The sequence below is a fragment of the Sapajus apella genome, unplaced genomic scaffold (assembly GCF_009761245.1).
Source record: "Sapajus apella isolate SASKATOON/1434 unplaced genomic scaffold, GSC_monkey_1.0 scaffold122, whole genome shotgun sequence".
In the NCBI taxonomy this organism is placed as follows: domain Eukaryota; kingdom Metazoa; phylum Chordata; class Mammalia; order Primates; family Cebidae; genus Sapajus; species Sapajus apella.
Genome location: NW_022437062.1, coordinates 6,294,605 through 6,308,654, shown reverse-complemented (window position 1 = coordinate 6,308,654; position 14,050 = coordinate 6,294,605). Strand labels below are relative to the sequence as shown.

General features: G+C 39.8%; 1 protein-coding gene and 1 pseudogene across 2 annotated transcripts in view; both read left to right on the top strand.

Annotated features, from left to right (window-relative positions):
- Nucleotides 1–14,050, top strand: part of FMN1 (formin 1) — a 419,120-nt gene that overhangs the window by 341,121 nt on the left and 63,949 nt on the right. The gene's annotated exons all lie outside the window — the stretch shown is intronic.
- On the top strand, nucleotides 10,454–12,168 carry LOC116538730 (annotated as a pseudogene).

The window sequence follows — 14,050 nt, the reverse complement described above, 5'->3', positions numbered from 1 at the left end:
TCTATGTTGGGCATATGCGTATAATCTATTCTTAGTAAATACTTTAGTCAGTTTAGATTGACAAAGGCCATACTTAAATCTCTAAATTGCAAAATAAGAGCAGGTTGTTATGTAATCTCCTCAACCCCCAGAAATGTGGAAACAAAACTATCTGAATTGCCATATTCAACCACTAAGGTTACAGAGATCAGGAAAGGTCAGTAATCTGAGCAATGGAACTTGCGAGAGGAAATAATTCTGACATTCTTTACAAAGCTTGTGGAAAGAAGAAATATGGCTGGAGAACATGCACTCTCCATGAGCCAAAATGGGTTCTTATATACCTCACTGCTACTCAAGAAAATACCAACAGGCATGGTTCCAGAGATCATCAGATAGCCAAGAATTAAGGTAATCTCTTGTGACTTCCAGATCACTTAAGTAACATAGCAGTAACCCTTGGAAGATGAATAAAGCTATTTGGCCAGGTGTGGTGGCGCATGCCTGTAATCCCCACACTTTGGGAGGCAGAGGTGGGCAGATCACCTGAGGTCAGGAGTTCGAGACACCTCACCAATATGGTGAAACCCCATCTCTACTGAAAGTACAAAACTCAGCTGGGCATGGTGGTGTGCACTTATAGTCCCAGCTACTCTGGAGGCTGAGAGAGGAGAATCTCTTGAACCTGGGAAGCAGAGGTTTCAGTGAAACTAGATTATGCCACTGCATTCCAGCCTGGGCCACAGAGTAGGACTGTCTCCAGAAAGAAAAAAGAAAAAATTATTTCATCAGAGGTCTATTAAGTAGGCTTTTATCTGAAAGGGTTAGAGGGTTTTGTTTGTTTTTCCAGAAATTTCTGCAAAAGGCCCATGTTTTCCCCCAAAGTCAGTTTCTAATGACTATCCAGTAATGGAGCTGCGAAATTATGGTATTTCCATACAATGGAATACTAAACATCTGGGTTTTCTATTTTTTGAAAAAAAGTCGGTATGTATTGCCATGGAAGGATCCCTAATATATATGTTTAAGTGAATAAAAGCAAGTGTTAGAAGAGTAGTTATGTTATTATTAGGTATATTATCTTACCATTCAGATAGATGAAGCAAAAAATGAATACTGCCTAACAGTGAGAACAAATAAGAACTAACCTAAGAATGATGCTCAGGTGGTCCTCACCATAACACCCATATGGGTTGTCTGTTCTGCTAGTTAGTACCTATGTTATTGTCAAATATTTAGGCTATTACCCATAAAACTAATTAAATAGGTTCATTGCTGTAGCAGGTAGAAAATAGATGAGGTTCACAAGTATATGCAGCTTTTTCATAAATTTGAGTGTTTTAACCAATGAATACCTCTTAAAATATTAAAATTTTTTTTGAAAAACAACTTTCTATAGTACTTTGCACTTCACATTCCCTGCTCCCCCAAGATTCTGCTTCCTATTCATTGCTTCTCCATTGATGTACCAACTGGAGTCCCTTAGCCACCTGAATCTAGAATTGGAAACCAAATGGTCTTACCCTCATTACTTCTGGTGGATGCTGGACCAGACAGCTTAAAAGGAAATCTGAAGGTCCCTTATGGAGCCAGATCCATGAGCTAGTACCTTGGTTTCTTTCCTCTGACTCCATTCGTCAACTTCGCTCTGGATAGCTCTATCCAATGGAATCCTCCCAATCAATGAAAAAAGTGGAAATATTTAAAGGCATCGAGAGCTCAAGACAGTCCAATACACACACGTGCACACACACACACACATCTGCTGGAGCCCCTCAGTTCTTTCTCCTTGATTTGGATTGACTTTACTTATTTTGCTCATGGTTCTATCATCACTTCAGTTTCAGGCATCACACTTTTGTGATGTTATTATTAGGTAAATAACAGGAACCCTAATTCACACTATGGTCAATAAGAGGCCTCTACTATGTAGGGTGTTTACCTATTCCTCCTCTTTTTTTTCTTGTTGCCATAATCCTGTTCTTTATTTCATTTGGGCTCTTCATTACACGGGTGCTTCAATGTACACTTTGATGAACATACCAAAGTCAGAGAGTAAAGATCTTATCTCAGATTACCCCGACACAGACCATCCTTTAAGCCTAATCACTAAGAACCAAATCTCAGTCGTTTGTATCTTAAGATCGTTGTCAGGATGTGACCTCTTCCATGGGTATTTGCATTTTAGGCCTTAATTCTAATTTTTTGAAGACTTTGTCTCCTGTTTTTCTCGAACTCCTGACCTGAAGTGATCCACCCACCCCAGCCTCCCAAAGTGCTGGGATTACAGGCGTGAGTCACTGCACTCGGCCTTGTCTCCTGTTTTTAAACACTGTCTCAGAACTACATGCAAGTGGAAGAGAGAAAATAGTGGTCGGGTTTGGAGATGATACGTATCTTACAAATAGTATCTTAACTCATACATGGTCTCTGCTAGAGCTGCAGCAGATATTTACACACACACACCCCTACATCTTTCCAACCTTATGGAACCAGATTATCTGCTTGCCTTGGTAGAACAGGGGATTGTACCTTAAACTGGTTTTTACAACTTTGAGTAAGCCCCTTAGCTGTCTAAGAATTCAAGTATTACTAAGGACAACCTCATTATGGTGCTATTGGGTAATCTCTTAATTTCCCTTTCATCATGGCAGAATCCAAGATAGTTTGATGAGACTCTGGAGCTGCAAAGAATATGAACTAATGTTTTTATGAATGCATAGTATTCCATTGTGTATATGTACCACATTTTCTTTATACAGTCTATCATTGATGGGCATTCGAGTTGGTTCCAAGTATTTGCTATTGTAAATAGTGCTGCAGTAAACATACGTGTGCATGCATCTTTATAGCAGAATGATTTGTATTCCTTTGGGTATATACCCAGTAATAGGAATGCTGGGTCAAATGGTATTTCTGGTTCTAGGTCCTTGAGGAATCACCACACTGCCTTCCACAATGGTTGAACTAATTTACATTCCCACTAACAGTGTAAAAGCATTTCTGTTTCTCCACAGCCTTGTCAGCATTTGTTGTTTCTTGACTTTCATTTAATAATCGCCATTCTGACTGGTGTGAGATGGTATCTCATTGTGGTTTTGATTTGCATTTCTCTAATGATCAGTGATGTTGAACTTTTTTTCATGTTTGTTGGCTACATAAATATCTTCTTTTGAGAATTATCTGTTCATATCCTTTGTGTACTTTTTAATGGGGTTGTTTCTTGTAAATTTAAGTTCCTTGTAGATTCTGGATATTAGGCCTTTGTCATATGAGTAGATTGCAAAAATGTTCTCCAATTCTGTAGGTTGCCTGTTCACTCTGATGCTAGTTTTTTTGCTATGCAGTATCTCTTTAGTTTAATTAGATTAAGCAATACTTTTGTCTACATCCATACAACTTTTATTATTTTAGTAAGAATACTTAGCACGAATTCTACCCTCTTAACAAATTCTTAAGTATGTAATACAGTTTTATAACGATAGGTACAATAAAGTGTTATGTTTTTAAGTGTTCTGAATGTAGTGAGAGCATTGTGCTTGAAGTTAGAAGACCTGGGTTTGAACACTGGATTCACCACTTAACCTTTCTGTTTGATTTTGTAAAGGATTTTAAATTTCTTGGAATCTTTTTTTCTTGTCTGTAAAATGGGAATAGTAATATCTAGTACACAGTGTCACTATGAAGATGAAATTAGGTAACATACATAGGAAACCACCATATAAACTATAAAGCTTTAATAAATACAATGTGTTATGTTTAAGGCATTCTTATTATCCCACTTTGACCCTCTGTGAAAAACACCAATGTATTGAAAATTTCCCTCCTGACTCTTTGGTTCCGGTGTGTGTGGGCAGAGGGATTGGGGGGCGTGCTACTTGACTTCAATAGGTACATAGTACTTCATTTAACTTTTGCAGCAATCCTTTGAAACTGAGTTTTTCATTCCTAACTTCAGGATAAGAAAACAGTCTGAGTGTCTCGGTAACTTACTCAAGGTCATTGTGAGCTCAATCCCAGTGTTGTTACTGTGCCACCCTACTAACTTAGAGAACCGTTCAGTTTCTCTGAGTCCCATGACCCTATGGGTAAACAGAAATAAGCATTTTGTTTCACCATCTATAAAAGAAAAGTATCAGAATAGCAGATTTGCCTTAACTTGGGTAATACCTTAACCTCAGAGATTCCTTTTCTGAGGTCTTATTAAGAGATCCTCTTTTACCTTTCCCAACAGTAACAACAAAGTTTCCATTGTAATTAGTAAGGAACTGCAGTGACAAGTATTTAAGTATTTTATGGAATCTATGTTGAGCTCTGCATCTTGCATAATAGTTGTTTTTATAAATTGTTTCATGTAATTATTGGCCTAGCCACCACTTTCTCTGGATTCTTGACAACTATGGCAATGTTTTCTATCAGTGATTGATCAAAGGTGCTGTCACATGACTTCTCTTTGACTTATACAGTTACTGTCTTCTTCATAATAGAAGAACTTAACACCTGTATTGCCTTCTGGGAGTTATTGTGCAGAATACATGTTATATAATACATAGTTTTGTAGACAATGTCCAATTTGGGAAAGATCTTTTCATTCTTTCAAATAATACAGGTCTGTTTCTTCTGCTGAGTTCATTTGGCCTTAAAGGAATTGTGACAGCTCTAGTAGGAAACCAGGACTAACGTATGTGGAGCAGTTAGCAGAGAACCTGGCACTATGTATATCAGCCGCTCCTGCTGTTATGTCACTTTGTCAAATCTTATCAGATTGTTCAGGCACTGTGTCTCAGAAAGTTAATCATAGAAGTTTTACTTACCCAGCAGTGCAAATAGCTGTGGTTCCAAGTTCAAGTGGCAGATAATTATTTACTATAGTGGAAGGTCTTAACTATTAGAAGGAAACTTATGTGCATCTTTTTCATCTCCTCTAAAAATAAGCCAAAGCAATGAATATAAGCTGTGTTTCTCTAGGACATGACACTTTTTTTGTTATGAGTATACTTTGAAGATAATCATATATAGAGAGAGAGTAAAAGGTAAGTAGAATTAGCATAAGTTTAAAAGGTACCAGATATGCATGGAGCTTTTATATAGGATTATATTTTTCACAATTAAAATATTTTAACTATTTTAAGGTATAATTATAAGGTATAATTTCAAGATATAATTATAATTTTTATAGTTACATCCTAATCATTTAAGGGATGTACATAATTCCATCTAAGAGGGCAGGTCTGATAGATCACACCTCATGGCTACCAAAATCAACAATATTACCACCTAGTGGCTGTTGAATTGAACTGCAAACACATGATCCTTGGGATCCACAAAGATCCTGTCTCAGCAGCTAAAATGATGGAAAATGATAGTAAATGCCCCTATAATTAACAACCTTAATGGGCCTTGATAACTGTTAATCACTGTAACACTCCAACTCTGCTTTCAAACAGATTGGGAGAATGAGAATTTGCTTTTCCAGTTATTGAGAAACAGCCTTTTAAAAGTTGTAAGCTGAGGCTAGAGAATGTGATTAGTTGATTATTGATGGTTTTATTAATTTTCTGAAGTGAGAAGAAACAAAGATCTACCTTCCCTTCCAGTTTTTATATTTAAATTTTGAATTATAACATTTTTCAGTGAAAATTAAAAATGTATATTTGAGTAGATCAGAACTGTTTTAAACAAAGATAAACTGGTTTTCTCATTATAGGAAATATGTAACATTAGTTCATGTGTTTTTAGGGAAAATTTAGCAAAGCCTGAGTGCTCAACTTCTAGAAGTGAAGTGCCAGTCCTGATAGCTCATCTTTAGTCCATCTCAGAGCCAGGCATCGAGACCTTTGCTATTTACCACTTCCCCTTTCATCTTAGCATCCACCAACTTCTTGACATGCAAATTATTCATTGAAATAACCAAACCATCTGCCCACTGAGCTCATTGCACCATCCCATTTCCTTGCTGAAATAAAATGTGGCATGAGTAATTGTAATATAGTAATTCTAAGGGAGCATAATATATTCAAGTAGGTAATGTAGAAAGCCACTAAAAAGTCTATTTAAAATTGCTCTTCTTCCCAGGAGGGCACTGTTCTCTCTTTAATACATTCCCTTTGGCTTCATAATTCTAGGATTAAGCCTAATTGCTAACATAATATATGTGCGTGATCGTCTGCTTTCTTTAGCTTAAGCTTCCTCTGGCATTGGTTTCTAGCCTGTAGTCATGACTGTGGCATTAACTGTAATTCGTCTGAGCTTCATGTGGTGAAAAAGGTTCCAGCGCGTTGACAGCAATTAATGGAGCTACATAGTCCTGAATAAGATTCAAGGGGTGGGTTTTGCATCTCTTTCAAATTGTTTTCTCATTGTTTCTGGTGTAATCTCCTGGGAGACTATAATAAACAAAGACTGGCTTTAGAATTGCACAAACCCGAGTTCAAATCTCTCCCCTACCCTTCTAAGCTTGGGAAACTTACTTTCTCAAAAAAAAAAAAAAAAAAAAGGCTGAGGTTCCCCCATCTCAAACACAGAGATAGTAATACCACTACCATAAGGTTATTGTGGCCATCAAACTTGCTAAAAAAATGTCAGCCAGTTGACTATGGGTCTGTCTTTCATACTAGTTCAGATAAACTTTTTCAAATTGTTACGTGTTATTAGTTTAGGGCTTTCTATGTTCTAGGCACTGTGCTGCATGTTATGAATACAATGATGAGCAAAATGAACACAGTCTGTGCCTCTGGAATGTACATTTATTATAGCCGATTGGCAATAGGAATCCACAGTGCATAACCAAGCACCTCAAAACTTAGTAGCCTAAAGCAATATATGCCTGTCTCTCACAGTTCAATGAGTTGACTAGACTTTACTGGCTAGTTCTTGCTTCAGGTCTCTTGGGAGGTTGGAGTTAGATTATGGCTGAAATTGAAATCATCTGTAGGCTGCAGATTCTTGACTTGGGTAGATGGAGGGTGGGGCTTGGCTGAGCATCTCTGAGAGCCCATGCAATCACTCCACATGGCTTGTGCTTTCTCATAGCATGGCGATGTCACAGTAGTTAGCTTTCTTACATACATACTCGCTTTTTCCTGAGGAAATGTTCTAAGAAAAAGAAATTAGAAAGTGCCTATCCTCTCAAACACTGGGGATGAAACATGTCACTGTTGTTCAAAGAAGTCACAATCCAGCCCAGTTTTAAGGGAGTGAAGCAGTAGATACCACCTCTCAAAGAACAGCACAAACATGCAGGGAAGGAAAGAGCTGATGGACGTCTTGGAGACAAGCTACCGCAGTATATAATTGATCGTTCCTCAGATTTGTATCTGCTGATATCTGGACTCTTAACTAGTAGGCTCTGGCTTTTACTTGGCTTAGTCCATCAAGATTTATAAAACTGACCATTTGTGCTTGCCCTAGGAAAATAGATTGGTATAATCTCTAAGGGTCAGATAAATAGCAAAATACAAATGGATTCTGGTTCTCATAACTTCTTCAGGATGGATGGTATTTCCAGGGAATGGGATTTTCTCATTCTCCTTAATCACTGTGTGTTACTACATGAGAGAAAATATACAGCTTCATAAATACTAGCCTCACGAACCCATTTCCAAAAATCCGTGACTCACATGTTACATGCCTGCTTTAGCACACAAGAACCATCACCTCAGCCAGGATATATTTCATGGGACTTAATATGAAGTCCCATTTGCTGCAGTTTTCTATTGTGCTTCTTCTGAGATGGAGTGATGGAATGTGTAGAAATAGTTAAAAGCCATTTCTAAATCAGATTGAAAATTTTTTTTTCAATTAGTTTATCTACCAATGTTATGTTCCCAAAAATATAGATAAGAAGACAGAACCTGACATTTATATTAAAGTTCTTGGGTTTTGATTACATGTTCCAGGTGGATCAATTTGAAATACAAGCCTTACTTTAAAATAATGAAATGATTCCCTTGGATCTATCAGACTTCTCCAGGGACACACGACATTTACTCTGAGATTAAAATACTATGTGTTTTGTCTCTATGTATTTTTCCAAACATATTAAATGGACAACATCCAAGAGGCATCTAAGAAGGAATAAGCTAGAAAAGTAGCCTATATTGCTTCCCACGAACTGTGATGATCCAATCCAAGATCAATGAGCTGTCAGGAAAAAGGGGGGAGAAGTTCCAAGCTAAACTGTCTAAAGTAATAGAGAAGGGGATCAAGAAAACCACTGGCTGGATAAACTGTGATAGATGTCAGCGATTTGTTTTTGAATGTTGCTTCTGCATGTAAGTCCCTCTTTCCATATAATACAAACCTTTTGTACTGTGTGACACTCCTGTGTCTATCTTCCAAACACTGGGGAGGGTGGAGTGAGCAATTCTCTTCTTTAAACAATGATTTCTTCCCATTTAGAATGTAACCAGTGTGTGCACATTTTCTTTTTGGTATTTCAGTTGTCCACAGTTACAGTCCACTCAATGTTCTGTATGATTGGGGCATGGTGACCCACTGGCACAGCTTTCTCTCATGTTTGTACCATTTCCACACCCTCCCCTCCCCTCCTGGACACCTGTGCTAATCATCCAAGGACTGCCTCCTGCCCACATGACTGCCTGTACCCATCTTTGCCTCCTTGGCACTGAATGAAATAGCCAAGCTTCTGAGATCCCTGGTACTTGTCTGTGTGTAGAATCCCACATGCTCTAAAATGCCTTTCACACTGTTTTTTGAAGCAAAGTGATTTTGGTCATTTGTATGCTGTTATATGCAGACATAAGAGGTTGTAGCCATGCTGTTAGGTCCTCGGTACTATCTTGAATATGGTGATACCAGATGATTACAATCCTCTCTAGTAGTGATATGAGAAAAATAGAGCTGCCTGCAGCTAGATATTCAAATAATATCATATTGTGGCTCCTCCAGAGAATAAGGTCATCCTGGAGGTGACTTAGTCCTCAGTTCTCTCCAATAAAGAGCCATTTCTTCCTCCAGCTTTCTCTGCCCTCTCACCACCATAGTCCCTTCAGTCTGATTAAATCTGAGCCAAACAGATGCTCACTAAGGGCTAAAACACAGCAATGAGAAGAGGAAGCCAAGTTAATGGGTGAGCAGTGCCCTAGAGCAGGGCTGAGTTTCACCCACAGACCTTAAGCTGCCCCCACCTCATTCTACTTTGGATTCCAGGGCTCCATTTCTCCCAGGGAAGAGTCGTCACTTCTTGGGACTGTTCAACAATAGTTTATGTTGCTAATATCTGGCTCTGCACATGCTCACAGGCAAAAATCTGAAATCAGTCTTATTGAATTAACAATGTAGATCTCCCTCCCGTTAAGTATATGATTCTTCAGTGTACCTTAGTTCTGGATAATTATAAGCAACTTAACAAGGATTTTAATGACTGCATTGCTGCCATTAGTACAATACCTGTGAGCTAAGCAGTAGAGAAGTTGGTTTTTTAAGCCTAAGCTTATTTTGAAGAGAAATAGATTCTCAAGAGAATCTTTTCTGAATCCTATTTCCAGGACACTGATAGGTGTGAGCCATTATTGATTTCCACAGCCTGCCGAGAGTATAATTGAGAAGTCTGGGTCTTGTCTCAAGAAGCTAAGCTTCTGATGTAGGCAAATAAAAGAAACTATGTTCTGAGTAGCTCATCATCATTAACAACCATAAGCACTTCCTGGCTAATGGCCCTTCACATGTAAAGTGCCCTGCTGTGGAATCCAGGGTCAAGTCCCTTGTCCTCAGGTTGTTTCCAGTCCAGTCTATGAGACAAGGAGAACACTAAAATGGAAAAGAGTGTAGCAAATGGCAAGCATCAAGTAAAGTCCAGAAGGGCTAGAAGTTAACCTGAACACAACTCTGTCCTTGCTGCCAAGGCCTGGAGGTTAGCCTGGTTGAGACTTTTATGTGAATGGCTCAACATGTCCTGGCCTCAGGGAGTGGGGTTCCAGTTCTGCTGGGAGAGGGTGGACAGGGCACAGAAAGTGGTAGACCTGAAGCTGCCTATGGGAAGCCAGCCGCCTAAACCAGTCTTTGCTTGGCTTGCTTGCCCTTGGCTTTGATCTGGAGGCACGTTCCCATGAGAGTTCTTCCTAGTCCTCCTGTGTCACTCCTGATAGGCTCCTGCCAGTTTGGTCCAGTTTCAAGGGAAATGAGCTGTTTGTCCAGTCACCATCTCTGGGCTGTGTAAACAAGCAGACAATTAGTTGCTGTGTCAGAGCCTTGGACTGCTGCTGTGCTTGCACAGATGGAGACTCATCACTCATCTTTTGGACTATCGTCATGCAAGCATGAGATGATAGGGACGGCTTGGCTTTCAAGATTTGTTCATGTTGTTTAGATTTTAGTCTTTGTGTCACAATCTTATTGTTCAAGCGTTTTTGGCAACAGCCACTGCCATTCAGCTTATTTTGGAGAAAAAATTATAATTTGGAATCTGTTGCCTTGATTTTTTTCACATTAAACCATTTTTTAATTAGCATAGACAACTGTAGGTAATATCTTTCCTTAATTAGCCAAATGCTGACAACAGAGGTCACCCAGTTGCAGGGTATTTTTGCCCTCCCCCTTCAAGCGGGCATGTGTGTTGTGCACACAGGCTGGAGGCCAGGAGAGGACTGAGGCTGCCATTAGGCCCCACGGCTGCTGCTGTGTTTACTTGAGCATTTCACCGCGCCTGGTATGTTTTCCTGTTGGATCCAAAATGCTGAGAGGCTCCCCTCAAACTGCTATTTGTCTCCTCTTGAGACACACAGAAATCCGGCTGCAGTCGCTCAGTACCCAGACTGTTCTGAGCATAAGGCGACGGCCCTGTGTTTCCTTTGCTCTTTTTCCGTACGTTGGCATCACCTCCTCCGGTTGTTTTTCTTTCTTCCGTTCTGCTTTTAATTTTTTCTCTCTTACCTCAGTTTGAGCTCTGCCTTCTTTCATAGCTTTCTGTTTTCTCTCAGCATCTCCTCCGCCCACTTATGTTTTTGGTTTCTTGTGTCTTGCCCTCCAGATTCCTTCATATTCAGGAATCACCAAGTTTGGCCAGCATCGTTGTGAACATGCCGGCCTTCTGTGGTTGTTGTTCATCCCTTTCCCTCTTGCCTTCATTCCTCCCCGAGCCCTCCACCTCTGCCTCCTAAAACTTTGAAGTTCCTCAGACTGGAAGTGTCTCTGGATCTTGCTGCATAGATAAGGTAACAGCACTTGGGATCCTTTCAGCATGAGGACTATGGAAGTGATCATCCTTTTCCCATTTTGCCCTAGGATGGACATTTGTTGATGGGCAAGGAATTAACAGAGAGCACATCCCTCTCTCTGTGACCAATCACTACTATTCTTTTTCAGTTGTTTGTTCGGCATTTATAATTAATCTACTATATGTGAGACTCTGAGGAAAAAAAAGAATGAATCAGACACGATTTTAGCCTCAAAGCCCCTATATATCTGACACAAAATCTTACTCTGCCTTTCAGGAGCGTTAGATACATCTGATCAAGTGATGGATTGAAAACTCCTTGTCTTTGCTTTAGGCCCTACCCTCTTTTGTCTTCTCCCTATTTCATGGGTATTCCTTAGTCTTTAGGCTGGTTCTTCATCTTTCCAATCTCTAAACACGAGATGGCTTCAGGACTCAGTCCATGAAGCCCTTGCCTTAGCACTGGGATCCCTGAGGCACCTAGAAACTTGAGACTTTCTTATTGATCAAGTGTATAATAAATAGACTGAGGGAGACAAGGAAAGTCAGTCACTGGAGTTGGATTCACTGCTGCTGCCAACCCCAGTAGCCACCAGAACCTTTGTGTCCCTGCCACCTCCCAGACCCCTGCACCATGCCATCAGAAAAGACCTTCAAGCTGCACCACACCTCCCAACAAAAAGTAGATGTCCGACTTACCCGAGAGCAGCATCCATCCCAAACCCCAGTAGTAACAGAACGATACAAGGGGAAGAAGCAGTTTCCTGTCCTGTATAAAATGATGTTTCTTATACCTTACCACAGCAACCTGAGTGAGCTCATCAAGATACTTAGAAAGTGCTTACAGCTCAATGATAATCAAACCTTCTTCCTGGTGGTGAACAGACACAGCATGGTGAGTGTTTTCACACCGATCTCAGAGGTGTAGGAGAGTGAGAAGGATGAAGATGGATTCCTGTACACGGTCTATGCCTCCCAGGAAACTTTTGGGATGAAACTGTCAGTGTAAAACTAAAAAAAAATGGATCTATTCTAGAGTTTTTTAAACCCTTACCAACGGGAAAAAAAAAGGGGGGGATGTTACCAACTGAGATCTATCTGTTCATCTAATCAGATCAAACAGTAGTGTTCCCACCTACCAGTGTCAGAAAGTTATGTTTGTATTTCAAGCAGAAAAACTGGGCTCCCAGTGAGCACATTCAGCTTTGGAAACAATATTATTTAACATAGGCTACGTTGTTTTCAGATTTTAACAGTTTAAAAATAAGTTACTTTGCATTCTTAAAAAAAAAAAGAGTCACTGAGGGGTATGTACACTCAAGCAATGGGTGTGTCTTCTTGTTCTTCACCAAGCAAGGGGAAAGTTTTACGTTCATTTACATTCATTTTACAAGTTTGTAAGACATATACAACTTAGGGAGAAAAAAATATGAAGGCCTCGGTTCTAGGGAGAAAGCATGCAGGCGTTTGTAGTGCTAAAAGTTAGGGGAGAAGGAGTTGCTCAGGTAAAGCTAAGTTAGAATATGAATTACTGCTACTGTAACTGACCTAAATAGAACCAGTGAAAAATGAGAAAATGTGAACTGTACTATCCTCCTAAATAAATGTAAACTAAAAGAACAGTGTGGGCCAGGTGCAGTGGCTCATGCCTGTAATCCCAGGAGTTTGTGAGGCCAAGGTAGGAGGATCACTAGAGGCCAGGAGTTTAAGACCAGCTTGGGCAACATAGGGAGACCACACCTTGTAATTTTGTTTTTTTTAATTAGCTGGGCGTGGTAGCATGCGCCTGTAGTCCCAGGTACAGAGAGGCTGAGGTGGGACAAACACTTGAGTCTCAAAGATTAAGGCTGCCATGAGCCATGATTGTGCCAATTCACTCTGGCCTGGGTGACAGAGTGAGAACCTGTCTCAAAAAAACAATGAGAAAGATAATGCATGAAAACCTCTTTCTTTCTTATTTTCATGACTTTCAAGCTTCACTTTCTGCCTTCCCACTTTGTACCAGACAGACATTTACCACTGGGAATCTTCCTTGTCTGGGTCCCAAGGTCATCTGAACACCAAAGTTACACTTAAGAAGGTAAGGTTGTCAACTCAGAGGGATTGAAATAGAATTCCCATGGAGTTACCCATAACATCTATTTGAAAACAAACCCTTCCAAACCATCACATCGTGGAAATCACAGTCCATGATGAGAAAACTGCCAAGTTTTTGAGGTTGCAACTTAGAACACACACCAAAAAATGCGTCTTCATCTCCAAGCGTCTTTGGTTTGAAAATTGGGATAATAGGGCATCTGATCAGGCTTCCTCAAAGAATATCCAGTTATTTCCCCACTTCCGGTGGCAGAAACCTGGTTGGTGGTCTAAGCCAGGAAGAAAAAGATGTTTCAGTTTGGAAGAGGAAAATAATCCTAAGTTTATTTTTTTAGAGCCATGATTTAGAAGAAATAACAAACAAAATAAGGGATGCCTCTTATTTAAAATCAGTTTTCATTTTATCTGGATAGTCTGCTTTCCCTTGCTCATGAGTATCTGTGATTACGTGGTCAGGCCTGACATGTATCCCAGCCAGAGCTGGGTGACATCCCTGTGCCCTGTCCTCTGCTCCAGCTTTTCCTCATGGGATAACAGACTTATGCTTTTAGGAATAAAGACTGAATTTTCTGATGTTGCTTCACTTCCAAACAAACCCAACCTAATTCAAATTCACAAATTCTAACAAAGGTGATGCCTTCTGAGTGTGTCTCAAGCCACAAAGCCAACTGCATGGCAGCTTGGGAATGGTAAAACTTTTAAAAGTTTTTGATATCATTATGTTAGCATTTTGAAGGGTTTAAATGAATAAAAGCCTTAGACTCCTCTATGTGGTGAATATGAAGCACCCATTCCCAA